At 37.1% G+C, this 15,545-nt stretch overlaps 1 long non-coding RNA gene and 1 pseudogene across 3 annotated transcripts; both read left to right on the plus strand.

The window, feature by feature from the left end:
* Positions 1-472: 472 nt before the first annotated feature.
* On the plus strand, positions 473-3,629 carry LOC136225730 (uncharacterized). 3 transcript variants are annotated; one of them, XR_010687265.1, is made up of 6 exons: positions 473-599; positions 706-1,307; positions 1,411-1,494; positions 2,323-2,365; positions 3,132-3,176; positions 3,271-3,629. It is a non-coding gene; the product is annotated as an uncharacterized lncRNA (long non-coding RNA). The 3 variants fall into 3 exon arrangements; XR_010687266.1 differs by having other exon boundaries at positions 479-899; positions 1,222-1,307; XR_010687264.1 differs by having other exon boundaries at positions 480-1,307.
* Positions 3,630-10,793: 7,164 nt separating this feature from the next.
* On the plus strand, positions 10,794-11,899 carry LOC136227036 (cytochrome P450 78A7-like; annotated as a pseudogene).
* The last annotated feature ends 3,646 nt before the right edge of the window (positions 11,900-15,545 follow it).

Consider the following 15,545-nt stretch of genomic DNA (forward strand, 5'->3'; position numbering starts at 1 on the left):
CATAAAAAATAAACCAACCATCTAAGAGCCCTTTGCCATCATAAATTTCATGCATAAATGAAAATTTTGTAGTGTATCACACAATTCTATACAAGTAAGGATCAACTTGTTCTTCATCAAAATTACTTATCTATATAAAATTACCACTGTTAAAACGAGGCTGCATGGACTGATTAGATGTCGGAATCACCGACAAAATACGATGCAAAACGTGGGTCGGAAATTACCTACCCAAACACCAACACATTATACAAATGTGTAGCTGATTATTGGAAGGATTATTTCCTCTTCTATCACCGACATTTGGCATAGGTGATTACAAATGTCGGTGAAGTCTCCAACGGGGAGTTTACAAGGCCCGACATAATATGGGTCGGTGACTAAGTATTAAAAAAATAAAATTAAATCTATAATTTTATTACATAAAAAATAAAAAGGAAAAAGATAAATATATAAGGAGGTTATTCAGTGTTAGCCTAATTATTTTCCCCTCCTCTCTCAATCAAAAACCTAGATCCTTCTGGCCGCTTCTCCCTGCGTTTCTCTTCACGTCCAGTGATACTAGAATCGGCTTCCATCAACACCAGCGCTCTCACATGGTTCTTCCTCTAACCCAAATCCTCTACGTAGTGTTCTGGTTCTTTGCTCTATCTGCTCTGTCTGACCTCTAGGAATTCTGTGATATGCTCGATCTACTCTCTCCAGATACATCTCGCCTTTCTCCCCTCCTTGTCTCCACCATTGTCGGCCGATTACCACCAATACGATGTCGTGGATCTTGTAGCTCGCTCTCCCCCACCCTATTATGTTTTACGCACAGCTCTCTACTTCTTCTACGGTTCACTTCTCTAACTCCTCGTTGCTCCCAAGATCTTTTTCCCTTAATCTCCTCTTTCCAGGTAAAGGTCTCACACTCTTTAGTGCTTGCTTTTGATTTGATGTTTCTTATGGTTATTGTTGGTTGTGATTGCTATTGTTGGGGGTGTTGTTAGTTTGTTTTGGTTGTTTTATGTTGATTGTGTTGTTTGGTTTCTGGGTTTCTGGTTGAGGGAAATGAAAATAGAGCCCTAAATCCTTCTTACTTGAATGAGTTTCAGCATACTAGAATGCTTCTATGTTCTTCATTTTTGGAGTTGTTTTCTCTCTCTCTCTCTCTGGGAAATCTAAAGTTCCTCTTTTGATTTTTATTCTTTCTGGGTCAATTTTTTGGTGAAATTGGAGCTCCAAAAGCATTGAAATGTTTGTCAAGCAAATATGGTTGAAACCTCCTTCGGTAAGCATCGTAGGCTCAAGAAGACTGTGAAGAGGTAATATTTCTTTTTTTATATATATAGTTTATCTGCTCCATTGATTGTTAGGGTTTGGAATTCCCTCTTGTTATACTGACATGAGGTCCTCTGTTTTTTTAAGAATCTTCTGTAAGGAATCAGGAGATGCCAATTAAGGGTAAAGAAATCAAAGTCAGCCACCACAACAGGCGGCATGGATGGATGGGTATGATTATTTCATTTTCATTTCCTTTCTATGTCTTCAATTAGGTCTTTTTTTTATATATTGAAGAGATGAGTTAAAAGTGAACAATATAGGAGTGTAATAAATTTGGTGTCCTTTAGCTAAATTTGCTTGAAGAGATCAGTAACAAAGAATATGAGAATAAAATGTCATTATGAATATGGGAAAGAGATATAGAAGTTCAGTAAGTACTGATGTATGTAATATATCAAGCATATATATGATGTAATATGTTTGGAAAGCCATCTCTTGCACTTTTCTCATATGCTTACTTTTGTTGGGTAGCATGCCTCCTCACTTTGAAACCATTCAATGCAATATAAACAAGATTGTTGAGTAGCAACAGTTTATAGGTTGGTTTTGTCTAATAAGAATCATTAATCACTGTATCCAATTTTAATTATAAACATGGATAGATTGTGAGCTATGCATTTCATGTTCCATTCAAGAATTCGTACTAGTTATTTGTAAATTAATTAGTGATTGTAGTTGAATAATAGTAGTTATATATATGTAATTTTAGTTCTTACATATTGATTTTGCATGACCTTACAATAAACTAAGACTTGGTGCTCTGTCTCTCTTTTATGCTCTCTTCTATCACCTTGGAACTTTATTGCTTTAGTTGTATCACTCATGTAGTTTAAGTGATCAATTTTTTTTTGTTCTCACCATGCTTTCCATAATTTGCCTGTGTAGCATCTATATAATACGTCCACTTCTAAGATTCTTATATTCAATTTTTGAAGTTAATGATACATCATACCCAATTCAGGTTTTAGTTTTATTAATATGATATAATAACGTCAGGAACTTGGCTGGAGAATGTGTCCAAGAGTATGCGAAACTACAGGTTAGAAATCTATCCTTTATAAATGATCTCAAAGTACATTGTAAATGTTGGTAATTCTTACAATGATTATGACATGTTGAATGTGGAACGATAGAAGCAGTTTCCTCATTTTCCATTCACAGCTTAAATAGTGTGCTGCTGCTCTTTTTATCTGGGCAAGTTACCCAAACTTTTTGATGTCTTTGTTAGTTTAGCTCTAAATAGTCTCAATATGCACATCTTTTAAGAATGCAATTTTACTATATATATATATATATATATATATATATATATATATATATATATATATACCATGATGGTATGGTTGGTTCACAAATATATGGTTAAAGCCGTATTTTGCCCTTAATCTATCCAAAATTTTCATTTGGCCCGTGACCTATTTTTTGGTCAAGTTTGGCCCTCGACTTACCCAATTTGGATGAAAAACTTGACAGAACCGTTATTCCCTTGACACACGATGATTCCTTTAATACCTATTGAGTATAGGAGTTAAATAAGGAATACCAAGCCATTCCCTTGATTGTTGACATGGATTATAAAAGATCCCATTATTTTTCCTAACGTGGATGGGATGTTCTTGTTCGATTTGACATTTTAACTCCATTTATTTGCTTATGAGGGGTAGTGCAACTGATTTGTTTTTTCAGTACATTCGAAAATTGGGGTAAATCTCACTTTAAATGTACTTTACAAGTTCTCCTAGTCTTTAACGTGGTTTGATTCTTACATACTAATGGGGGATTATTGCTTGATTGTTGTTTTGCAGATTATAGTGAATGGAAAGTTGAATCAAATCTAAAGATGTTTTGAGGTAAAACCATACTACATGAGTTTAGAAATATCCATTTGATTTCATAGGTTTCCGCTGACTAAATACTCTGTTTTTAATTTTATTCTGCATATAGGTCCAATTTGCAGGAGTTAGGGATATGATACAATGGAAGTTTGGGAATATGATAGATGCTGTGAAAAGTGGTACGCTTTAGTTCATAACTTGAAGAAATTTTCAGTCCAATTTTAGCTAGAGATTCGGTATCTCAGCATATTTTGTGCAGCTATTCTAAAACTGAGCCATATTATAAATACATGCCATCTAACACACATGTATTTATGTTCAACTTATCTATAGATGCTTTAGCGATGTAGTCACAGAGCTTTTTGTAATTTTTAGAAATAAATATTGTAAGATTGTTGAAAAATGTATGTACAATTGTGTTCCCTGTAATATCTTTTGATTTCTGTTTTATATATATATATATATATATATTTGACTAAATAAAATTAATTTAAAACGATTTACAATTCCGATGCATTATCCGTCGGTGAGTTATTTAAATAAATATTTCGAAAAATAGATCACCGACACATTTGGGAAGGTAATGTTGTCGGAATCTCCGATGCAAGTCACCAACTAAAATTAGTCGGAATTTCCGACACATAACACCGACTACAAGTTGTGTCGGTGAAATTTTTGTGTCGGTAAAAGTTTCTCGCAACTGCTTACCTATGAGGTCAACGCCGAGACAGGTGAATCTGTCGGTATTCCGTCGGTGATAATGATCACCGACGCAAATTAGTCCATCACCGACGGATTGATGCCGTCGGTGATAGGGGTTTTTCTTGTAGTGAATAAAAAATATAAATATACAAGTTCCATTAATCCCAGACTAATACTCGAGGGTTCTATCCGCCCCACTGTCGTCTACGGCTTTTTACAACCTTTTAGATAATAGTAAGCAACTCAACAAAATAGAATGGAAAGAAAGCCAACTTTCCTTCAACTACAAAGAAATGGATAAGCTCTACACAACAAACACATTCAGGTTCATTATGTTTCTATGGCTGATCAAGTTGTTTGTGCTTATCAGACCTTTGGCTAAGGATTGTTTTCATTTCTTGTGAAACAAGTTGAGCATTTTCGCCAAACGGACTAAACTTGAGGGAGGAGGTAGACAATTGTATTTAATATAGGTAATTGTATTTAATATAGCAAGTTTACATTTTTTTAAGGCTTAAACCCTATCTAGCACCCTAAACTTGGTCATTTTGGTCACTTTGCCCCCTCAACTCTTGGGACGTCCTATTAGCCCCCTCAACTTGGAAAAAATGAACCACTTAACCTCTTGGTTGCTGACATGGCAGAATCACCATTGACTCGTGAGCAACACGCGCCTATTTGTTGACTTCGCTCTCGACACGTGGCTGCTGACTGTAAAAAAAGCGCCATGTCAGCAAAGTAATCTGGAAAGACAAAAAAAACGCAATATCTACACAGACATCGTTTCACCTATAAGTCGAGTCTCGTGAATCATTTTGAATCCCTCAAATTACTTCATTCTCTCAAGAACTAAAGATTACAGATTAAAGATTAAAATGATTTCGAACCCAGATGATGTTCCATTTTAGGGTTTATTCTAGGTTTAGATGTTAAGGTTTAGTTTCGTCTGCTATTGTTGGATTTTGGGTATTGATCAAAACAAATTGAATTAGGGTTTCGTTTTGTCATTCTCAGTGGATTTGAAGTCAAGGTTAGTATTTAAGTGTTCTAATACATTTTTATTCCTCTTTTTTCATATTATATGGTTATTGGATTTACTATTTAAGTATTTTTGAGATTAAATGTGAACTATGTGATCATTCTTTACATACATAAATAATGCATTTTCATTGATATCTGTCATGGATTGCTTTCTTTATGCTGTTTTGTCTATCTTAGTGAACAGGATGGGTAAATTGACAATTAGATTGCATCATGGGGGAAAAGTTGTGAATGAAGGGAATGGGTTGAATTATGTTGGAGGTGTTGTGTATGATGAAACTATTAACAACACCAAAGAGAGGAAAATAAACTGAACCTTGAATTCATCTTATTGAATAATAGACACAAGTCTAGTTTATATAGAAAAGTACAATTGGAATGTTCTAGATCACTACTCCTTTTTATTCTATTTTTATTCCTTTTTTATTCTGTTTTTATTCCTCTTTGACAGTTGTATTTAATAGCCACCCCTAAATCTTAACCACTTCTTCTACTCTTCAGTATCCTCCCCTCAAGATGAAGCACACTGAACAATCTTCATCTTGTTTAAGAATCCCACCATCTGTGGTCTTGTTAGAGCTTTAGTGAGCATGTCTGCAACTTGATTTGCAGAAGTCACATAAGGAGTCTTGATAAACCCCTGTTCCAGGTGTTCTCTCACTATGTGGCAGTCAATGTCCACATGTTTCATCTTTTCATGAAACACATGATTGGCTGCAATGTGAATTGCTGCCTGATTGTCACATCGTAATGAAATAGGAAGTTTTGGCTCTATGTTGAATTCCTTCAACAGAAAAGATAGCCATTTAAGCTCACATGATGCTGTTGCCATTGCTCGATATTCCGCTTCGGCTGAACTTCTACTAACAGTCCCTTGGAAACAACTTCCAAGAGACTAAGCAATTTCCCATAAAAACGCAGTATCCAGTGACAGACTTCCTTGTAATCTTGCATCTTCCCCAATCAGAATCACAAAAACGTTCCATGATACTTAAGTTTGATTGAGAGTCATAATAGATCCCCACTGAACTAGTGCCTTTTAAGTATCTTACTACATATAGAGCAGCCTCCATCTGCAACACTGTTGGTTTACTCATATACTGACTCAATTGTTGAGTCACAAAAGCAATATCAGGCCTAGTGAAGCCAAGATAGAGTAATTTACCAACAAGTTTCCTGTATCTTTCTGGTTTATCATAATTTGTCCCTGCTACATCCAATTTGAGTCCTGCAGGAAACGGACTTGTGGTGATTGTAGCTTGATCCAAACATGCCTCCTTCACTAAATCTTTGATGTACTTGGACTGTGTTATCATTAATCCCCGACTTGATCTGGCCAGTTCTATTCCCAAGAAGTATTTAGCTTCTCCCAAGTTCTTGATTGTGAAACTTTTGTCAAGTGCTGACTTAACTTCCTCAATCATAGTCATAGAGGTGCCTGTGATAAGTATATCATCAACATAAACTATTAGCGCCAAAAACTCACCTCCTGCTTTCTTAGTGAAGAGCCAATAATCATGTATAGACTTAGTAAAGCCTAATTGTAGCAGCTGTTCAGTGAAGACCTTATTCCATTGTCTTCCTGCTTGCTTTAGTCCATATAAGGACTTCTTCAATCGGCAAACCATGCCTTGTTGAGCCTTTGAATATCTTGCAGGTGGATCCATGTAGAGTTCTTCTTCAATGGTGCCATGCAAATATGCATTGTTGATGTCTATTTGCTAAATTGGCCATTGATTAGTGATAGCAATCGCTAAAAAAATTCTAACATTAGTAACCTTAGTTACAGGTGAAAAACTATCATGATAATCTACTCTATACTCTTGGTCATATCCTCTTGCTACCAGGCGTGCCTTGTACCTAGTTACACTGCCATCTGCAGCTCTTTTAATTTTAAACAGCCACTTTGAAGTGATTGACTTCTTGCCAGGAGGCAGAGGTACCAAATCCCAAGTTTGGTTTGTCTCCAAAGCTTTAATTTCCTGTTGCATGGCTTCTTCCCATTCTAGGACCCCTTTGGCTTCCTTGTATCTTCTAGGTTCCTTTTGCTCATCTAACTTAGTGAGAAATGCTATGTGAGCAGGTGTATATTTAAAAACTGCCTCATTTACTGAGGCTTGGTTGACTATGAAATCCTCCATCCAACCAGGCTTCTTAACATGCCTAGTAGGTCTTATATCACCCCTGGTCACTGTGATATCAAATTGTTCTGAATCAATTGGGACATGTGTTGTTGAAATTTCAGAGGTTCTTGGTTCAGGTGAGTGAGACACATGTTCTTGACTTTCAATATCTGCAATTGATGGTGCAGACATTGATAGTGGAGTCTGCAGTGTATTCTGAGATGGAGATGTATCTTGGAGAGATAAATCTTCAATTTGATCAGGTAGCTCCTCACTTGGTAGTGGTATTACACCTTTTTGAGAATTTCCTGCATCACAAGAACTAGTTAAAATGTTATGGGCATAAGGAAAAATGTGCTCTTGGAATTGAACATCTCTTGATACACAGTTTATGTGTATCAAGTCTGTACACCTTCCATCCTTTCTGACCTGCTGATCCTCCCAAATAAACGCTTCTTATTGCTCTATCAGCAAATTTGCTCTTTTGTGGATCAGTGTTCATAACATAGCTTTGGCAGCCAAAGGTTCTAAGATCTCTGTATGCAGGTTGTCTGTTATATAGTTTTTCATAAGGTGATTTCCATTTCAGGACCTTAGTGGGATAGATGTTGAGCAACATTGCTGCATAAGGCCATGGCAGAAGAAATAGCAGCATTGGAAAAGAATCATACCTGGAAATTGGTCACATTACCAGAGGGGAAGGCAACAATCACATCTAGATGGATATTCAAGGTTAAATATGCTGATGATGGAACTGTATCAAGACATAAGGCCAGACTTGTATCCAGAGTGTACAACCAGAGATATGGGATTGACTATCATGATAGTTACTCACCAGTCACAAAAGTAACTACTGTAAGAATGTTTTTGGCTGTAGCAACAAAAATAACTGACCTATTCAACAGATAGATATCAATAATGCCTATTTACATGGCAACATTGAAGAAGAATTATATATGGAAGCTCCTGAGGGATATGACAGTAAAGGAATGGTCTGCAAACTGGAAAAATCTTTGTATGGATTGAAGCAGGTAGGAAGACAATGGAATAAGGCTTTCACTGAAAAGCTTATTCAATTGGGGTATGTGAAATCTATTCATGATTACTGTCTTTTCACTAAGAAAATTGCATGTCAATTCTTAGCCTTGATAGTTTATGTAGATGATGTTCTCATCACTGACACATCTATGAAACTAATCATGGAAACTAAGAAAGCATTAGATGATTCATTTACCATAAAAGACATGGGAGAGGCTAAATACTTTTTGGGTATTGAGCTTGCTAGATCAGACCAGGGTTTGATGATTTCACAATCCAAGTATATTAAAGATCTTATTAATGATGCTGGTTTGAATGAAGCACACATCATTACTAGCCCTTTTCAGAGTGGAATCAAGCTTGAGGATGAGTCTCCATTATGTTCAAAACCTGAGAGGTTTAGAAGAATGGTTGGCAGGTTGCTTTATTTAGGCTTCACCAGGCCTGATATTGCATATGCAACCCAGCAGCTATCACAATACATGAATAGTCCTACTATTGTACAGATGGATGAAGCAATGTATGTGGTCAGGTACTTGAAGGGATCAGTGCATACTGGTTTATACTATAGTTGTAATGGAAACTTAACTCAGATGGAGGCTTACTGTGATTCAGATTGGAGCAGATATAAGATAACAAGGAAGTCAGTGATAGGGTATTGTGTTTTTGTTGGTAACAACTTGATATCCTGGAAATCTAAGAAGCAAGGAACATGCAGTAAAAGTTCTGCAGAGGCAGAATATAGAGCTATGTCAACTGCATCATGTGAATTAAAGTGGTTGTCTTATCTACTAAGTGAGTTTCAGTATCAACTTCAATTGCCTATACCACTCTATTGTGATAACCAAGCTGCCATACATATAGCAGCCAATCATGTCTTCCACGAGTAGATGAAGCATGTTGAGATTGACTGCCACATTGTCAGGCAGCATATGGAGTCGGGATTTATACATACACCTTATGTTTGCACTACTGAGCAGTTGGCTGATTTGCTTACAAAACCCTTGACAGGAAATCAAATGGCAACAGCTTTACACAGAATGCAGATATACAAAGTTCAAGAGGAAGAAAGTTGATTTGTTTTAATGTCAAGTTGAAATAATGCAGTGTATTTCAACTTGAGGAAGGGGTATTGGAATATTAGGATAATAAGGAGAAGGGACATTCTTGTATTTAGCTAATAATCAGTGAGGGTATTTTAGTAACTGCTGATGGGGTATTTTAGCAAACTAAATTCTGTTTCATATATAACCACCATTAGCAGGATTCCTTGTTTTAGAAGAGCTCTAGCAACATTAACCAGACTCCTATGTCTTCTCTCCACAACCCCATTCTGCTGAGGGGTATAAACATAAGATCTTTGATGCAATATGCCAAAATATTTGAGCACTTGCTGAGTACTGTGACTTAGAAATTCCGAACCATGATCTGTTCTTACAGATTTTATGGTCGCTTGAAATTGTGTCTGTACAAGTCTGATAAAATCCTGCAACAGCTGTGTCACTTGATGCTTATGTTTAAATAGTACAATCCAGATAACTCGAGTGAAATCATCTACAATTGTGAGCATATATCTATCCCCTGTCATGGAGCACTGTCTATATGGCCCCCAACAGTCCATGTGAACTAATTCAAAGGCTTGCTTTGTTTTAATTTCACTATGTTGAAATGGTTTCCTGTTGTATTTAGCTCGAATACAAACATCACATTCATTGAAAATCTCAGAGTACACATTTGGTAATTGAAACAAATGTTTAAACTTCTCCTTAGAAATATGGTCTAATCTCGTGTGCCACAATTCTATACTCTTACTGTCTTTCTCAGTTACAGCACACACTACATTATTTGCAATAGCCTCTTCTATTACATTTTTTATCAAAAGAACCTTGACTGAGATAGTATAATCCTTCATGCATCCTGCCCACAGCTAAAGCCTTAGAACATGCCTGGTCCTGCAAAATGCAGTACTTAGACCAAAATTTCACTGACATTTGTTGATCTTGAAGCAATTTGCTCACAGATAATAAATGGTACTTGAAATTAGGGATATAAAGCACATTCATCAAATTAAGACCCTCTTTAAATGACACAATGCCTTGATATGCTACCAATTGTGCTTCTCCAGTTGGTAAGAATACTCTTTTCGGAATCTGCAACGTTGTTACATTCTTTAGTAATCTCAAATCATATGTCATATGTGTAGTGGCTCCGGAGTCAATTATCCATGCATTGTTAACATTAAGATCATCATGAGTGTGGGATAGACTCATACCTGAGCATGCACCAGCAAAAGCAGAAAAATCTTGATGAGAATTATCTTGTGGAGCTTTGCCTCGCGTGATCCTTTGAACTTCTTGCTGTATCATCAACTTCACTGCATCAGTTTTGTACCCTTCAATTTCCAAGTCTGAGTCCTCTTCAATTGGATTTTGCTGCTCATTCATCATATTTGCTTGGTGTTTGGCTGGTCCTTCAATTCTTTTTCCTTTGAACCAGTCTGGATACCCCTTAATTCTGAAGCACTCATTTCTTTCATGACCCCTTTTTCTACAATACGAGCACCATTTCTCCTCCTTAGACTTGCCTGATGCAGAATTTTTAGGGGTAAATTACATATGTGGTGTATAACTTTTACCCCAAATCACACTTTGGTGTACAACCAAAATTTTGTCACACTAAACCGTACGAGCTTTAGGTGACCTCCCACTAAAGTGTATAGCCGGTTTTTATGACCGGTCAACGCTGGTCAACTATGCCACGTCAGCATTTTTAATTGTAGAATTAAAAAAACTGGAACCCACTCTTTATGAAATGACTAAAATATCCCTATCTTCTTCCTTCAATATCTCTCCCCCATTTCTCTCTCTTCTCTTCAACCCCTGTCTCCCATTCATCTTTCTAAACCTCTTAAACCCTTTCTTCCTCATATTTGTCCTTATCACTTTCTCAGTCATAACCCTGTAACTTGGGCTCTCTCACCCGACGGCCATGCTTGGAAAAACGGCCGGAACCACATCGGAACCGTCCCTATTCCCGGTCCAAAAAAGCCTTGCTTTTATCGGCAGTTTATTCACTCTAAGCCACCGATTACACTTTCTTCAATCGCTTCATCTCTCTCTGCCACTAACTTAATGGCTTTCAGCTTAGGCTCCATTCCTACTATCATCACTTGCAATCCTCACATTGCTAAAGAAATCTTAACCTCTCTTCATTTCGCTGACCCACCCATTAAACAGTCGGCTAAATCTCTCATGTTTAGCTGAGCCATTGGGTTCGCTCCAAACGGTGCGTATTGGAGGAATCTCCGAAGAATTGCTTCCACTCATTATTCTCCCCCAAACGAATTGCGGCTTACGAGCGCCGTTAAGGCAGCTTGACTGTGATAAAATGTTGAATGATATAAGAAATGAAAATTTAATTAATGGAGCTGTTTATCTTCGGAAGCATCTCCAGAATGCGTCACTTAATAACATAATGGGGACTGTTTTTGGGAAAAGATATGAGCTTGGAGAAGCTAATGTAGAAGTTGGGGAGTTGAAGGAACTTGTTAATGAGGGGTTTGAGCTGCTTGGTGCTTTTAATTGGTCTGATTTTTTACCATGGATGTGTTATTTTTATGATCCTTTTAGAATTCAACAACGTTGTTCTGCTCTTGTTCCACATATTAAGAAATTAATGAAGCAGATCATTCATGAATATAAAATTAGTGAAAAGCTTAAGGAGATGGTTCTTAACTCTGATTTTGTGGATGTCTTGCTTTCTTTGGAAGGAGATGAGAAGATTTAAGAAGATGATATGGTGGCTGTCCTTTGGGTAGTCTTTTATTATTTCTAAATAAATTCATTTTGGTCCTTTGAGTTGTCTTAATTTGGCATTTTCGATTATATATTATGCATTATGGAATAATATGCTAAAAACTCTCTTTTTTTTCCGAATATAATGGAAGTTTGAGAAGGTTTAGAGAGATAAATGGAAGAGATGGGTTGAAGAGAGGAGAGAGATAAATGGGAGAGAGAGGTTGAAGAGAGTAGAGAGAGAGAAATGGGAGAGAGGGGTTGAAGGTTAAAGATGAGGATATTTTAGTCATTTCATAAAGAATGGGTTCCACTTTTTTAATTCTACAATTAAAAATGCTGATGTGGCATAGTTGACCAACGTTGACCGGTCATAAAAACCGACTGTACACTTTAGTGGGAGGTTACCTAAAGCTCGTACGGTTTACTGTGACAAAATTTTGGTTGTACACCAAAGTGTGATTTGGGGTAAAAGTTGTACACCACGTATGTAATTTACCTGAATTTTTAGATCCCCCTGCATTACCTCCTGAACCACCAGAATTGCTTGAATTACTTGTATTTCCTCCTCCTGTATTACCTGCATATCCTTGCTTTTTGAAATTGTTAGCATTATTGCTTCTGTTTCCAAAATTTCTATTGTTTCCCCCAAAAGACATATTTACAAAGTCTGTGACAGTCTCAGTATCATTGCTTCTTTGATCTTCGATTGTTAGAAGCATTGAGAATGCTTTGCCAACAGATGGAAGAGGATCCATGATGAGAATTTGGTTTCTCACATGGTTAAACTCAACATTGAGCCCTGATAAAAACTGCATCAATTGCTCTTCTTCCTTCTGTTCTAGAGCCAATTTTCTAGATTCTTCACAGTTAGAGGTCTTAGTTGGCTTAATAACATCATATTCATCCCACATTCTTTTAATCTTGTTAAAAAAACTCAACCAGACTCATAGTTCCCTGTGATATACCTGCAATTTCTCTCCTCAATCTAAAAATCAAAGGACCATTACTCTTCTCATATCGTAATGCTATTTCATTCCACAATTTTCTTGAAGAAGTAGCATGTAGAAAAACTTCAGCTAAATCCTTAGATAAAGCATTTAATATCCATGAAAACACTAAATCATCAATTTTTTTCCATTTTAGATATGCTTCCGAGTCTTTATCCCGAGGTTCATCATTTTTCAGTATGAAATCAGTTTTCTTCTTAGCATTTAACGCTAACATCATCGATCGTTTCCAAGATATGTAGTTACTTCCATTCAATAGAGAACTTACTAACACTAATCCTGGATTATCATTGTGATTATTCACATTACTGGACTCCATACCTTCTTCTGGAAAATTAGGTCGATTCTCTGAAATTTGATTTTCGAACACACTCAGATCCTCGCTTGATCCTTGATCTGTACTTTCTGCAGAATTTGGATCGGAACTTTCTACTGGTTCTTCTTCTTCTTCGCTTGCACCTTGATCGCTTACAACTTGTGCATATAATTTCAAGCTTTTTTTCATCTCTGGGCTGGAATCGATTCAGAATTTCTTGCATCGATGGATCTCCATTGATGCTCTGATACCATATTAACAACACCAAAGAGAGGAAAAGAAACTGAATCTTGAATTCATCTTATTGAATAATAGACACAAGTCTAGTTTATATAGAAAAGTACAATTGAAATGTTCTAGATCACTACTCCTTTTTATTCTATTTTTATTCCTTTTTTATTCTGTTTTTATTCCTCTTTGACAGCTGTATTTAATAGAAACTAATGTTGATGAGGATTCTTTAAGTAGGATTGATTTACAGTGGATAGTTAAAGAATTGGGGTATGACTCATGTGGTTCTCTGTTCTATAGAAGTGGAAAAAGTAGAGATATTCTTGTGTTACTCAATGACATTGATGTTTTAACCATGGTTAATTGCAAGGGTAATGAGAGATTTATTGAGGTTTATGTACATAAAACAGTGGATGCCAAAGACAATAGGGCCTTGCCATGTCAGCAACCAAGGGGTTAAGTGGTTCATTTTTGAGGGGGCTAATAGGACGTCCCAAGAGTTGAGGGGGCAAAGTGACCAAAATGACCAAGTTTAGGGGCTGGATACGGTTTAAGCCTTTTTTTAATGACAAGTTTACTTTATTTAGCAAGTATATTAAGGTTGTATGTTAATCCTAATTTTTGCCATTTATAGATAAATAAATACTATTTCACATGTTACCGATGTAACTCCAAGTAGGGCTCGATATGGTATACATTAATAATTTGATTGGTTGGGCTTCAAATAGTTCCATTTTTCTATTCAATCCAAACAACGAAGACCTTTCAACTTCTACCTTTTCAAATTCCCTATACAGTTAATGCGTCAATATATAGAAAGAAGGGTTGGTGCGAATTGAAACAAAAGTGAGATGGTTATGGAAAAACCAGAAAGCTTGAAGGATGAACAGACTGCTGAAGAAGAAGAAGAAACATAAGTTATAAGGGAGTTAAGGGATATTCGACCTGCTCACTACCTATTTAAGATTAATAACTTCTCATTACTTCTATCTAATTCAAAGATTGACAATTATGAATCGTCTGATTTTGAAGTTGCTGGATACAAATGGTGAGTAGAGTAATAATATTATGTTTTATTCAAATTCATTAGCAAGCTATTTAAATCCCATTTGGTTGAATGCAGGTGATACAGATTGAAAGCGATAAATGGAGGTTTTAATCGTAAACCAACAAAGATCTTCTTCTCTAGCTAGACTAGAAGGAGTGAATCCCGATAAACAAAGGTATAAACCTTAATCTCAATGAGAAATGATATTTGATTATAAAAGTTCCCTTATCCTTACAAAATGAGGGTTTAAATACAACCTCTAATTGATCAGTAAAGGACAGGGACTACCGCTATTAGGGTTACCATATGGTTAACAATAAAAGGGTAAGATAGGTGATGCGCCTAGACAACAGGTACAGAGGTGCAGGTACGGAGCGTCAGAGGAGGTTGGTGAATTCCTTCAGCAGGAAGTAAACTTGAGATCCGCCTAGTGTAGTTGTTGGTACGCCTCATGGCGTACGCCTAGATCCGCCCCGCTCGCGTGTCCAGGGGATCCGCCCTCTTAGATACAACCTCTGTGGGAACGCCGAGAGGAGATCCGCCAAGGCGCGTGTTATTATTGATCCCAGTTAGGATGTCTGCATTCGCTGACGAACGATTTGTGTGTAGGACAGACTACCAAGGTAAACTTCTCGTCGGCCTTTGGCTCTCTCACCATTGGTGTAAGGACAAACTTCACCCCATTCTTCACAAATCGGTAAGTGTTCTCTCTTCCGGCGTGGGTGGCGTTGTTATCAAACTGCCAGGGTCGGCCCAACAATAGGTGGCATGCGTCCATGTCGACCACATCACAACAGACTTCATCATGATAGTTACCAATCTCAATCGGTACCTTGCATCTCTGGGTCACCCTCAACTCGCCCACGTTCTTGATCCATCCCACCCTGTAGGGATCAGGGTGCGCCTCTACCAACAACCCGAACTTCTGAACGGCGCTGCTACTCACAATGTTCTCTTGGCTCCCACTATCTATTATCACATTACATCGCCCGCCCTTCACAAGACAGCGGGTCCTGAATAGTCGGTGCCTCTGATCGCCCTCTATCCGGCTGGAGACTAACAAACGCCGTACCATATGAAT

Source organism: Euphorbia lathyris, chromosome 4 (genome assembly GCF_963576675.1).
Source record: "Euphorbia lathyris chromosome 4, ddEupLath1.1, whole genome shotgun sequence".
Classification (NCBI taxonomy): domain Eukaryota; kingdom Viridiplantae; phylum Streptophyta; class Magnoliopsida; order Malpighiales; family Euphorbiaceae; genus Euphorbia; species Euphorbia lathyris.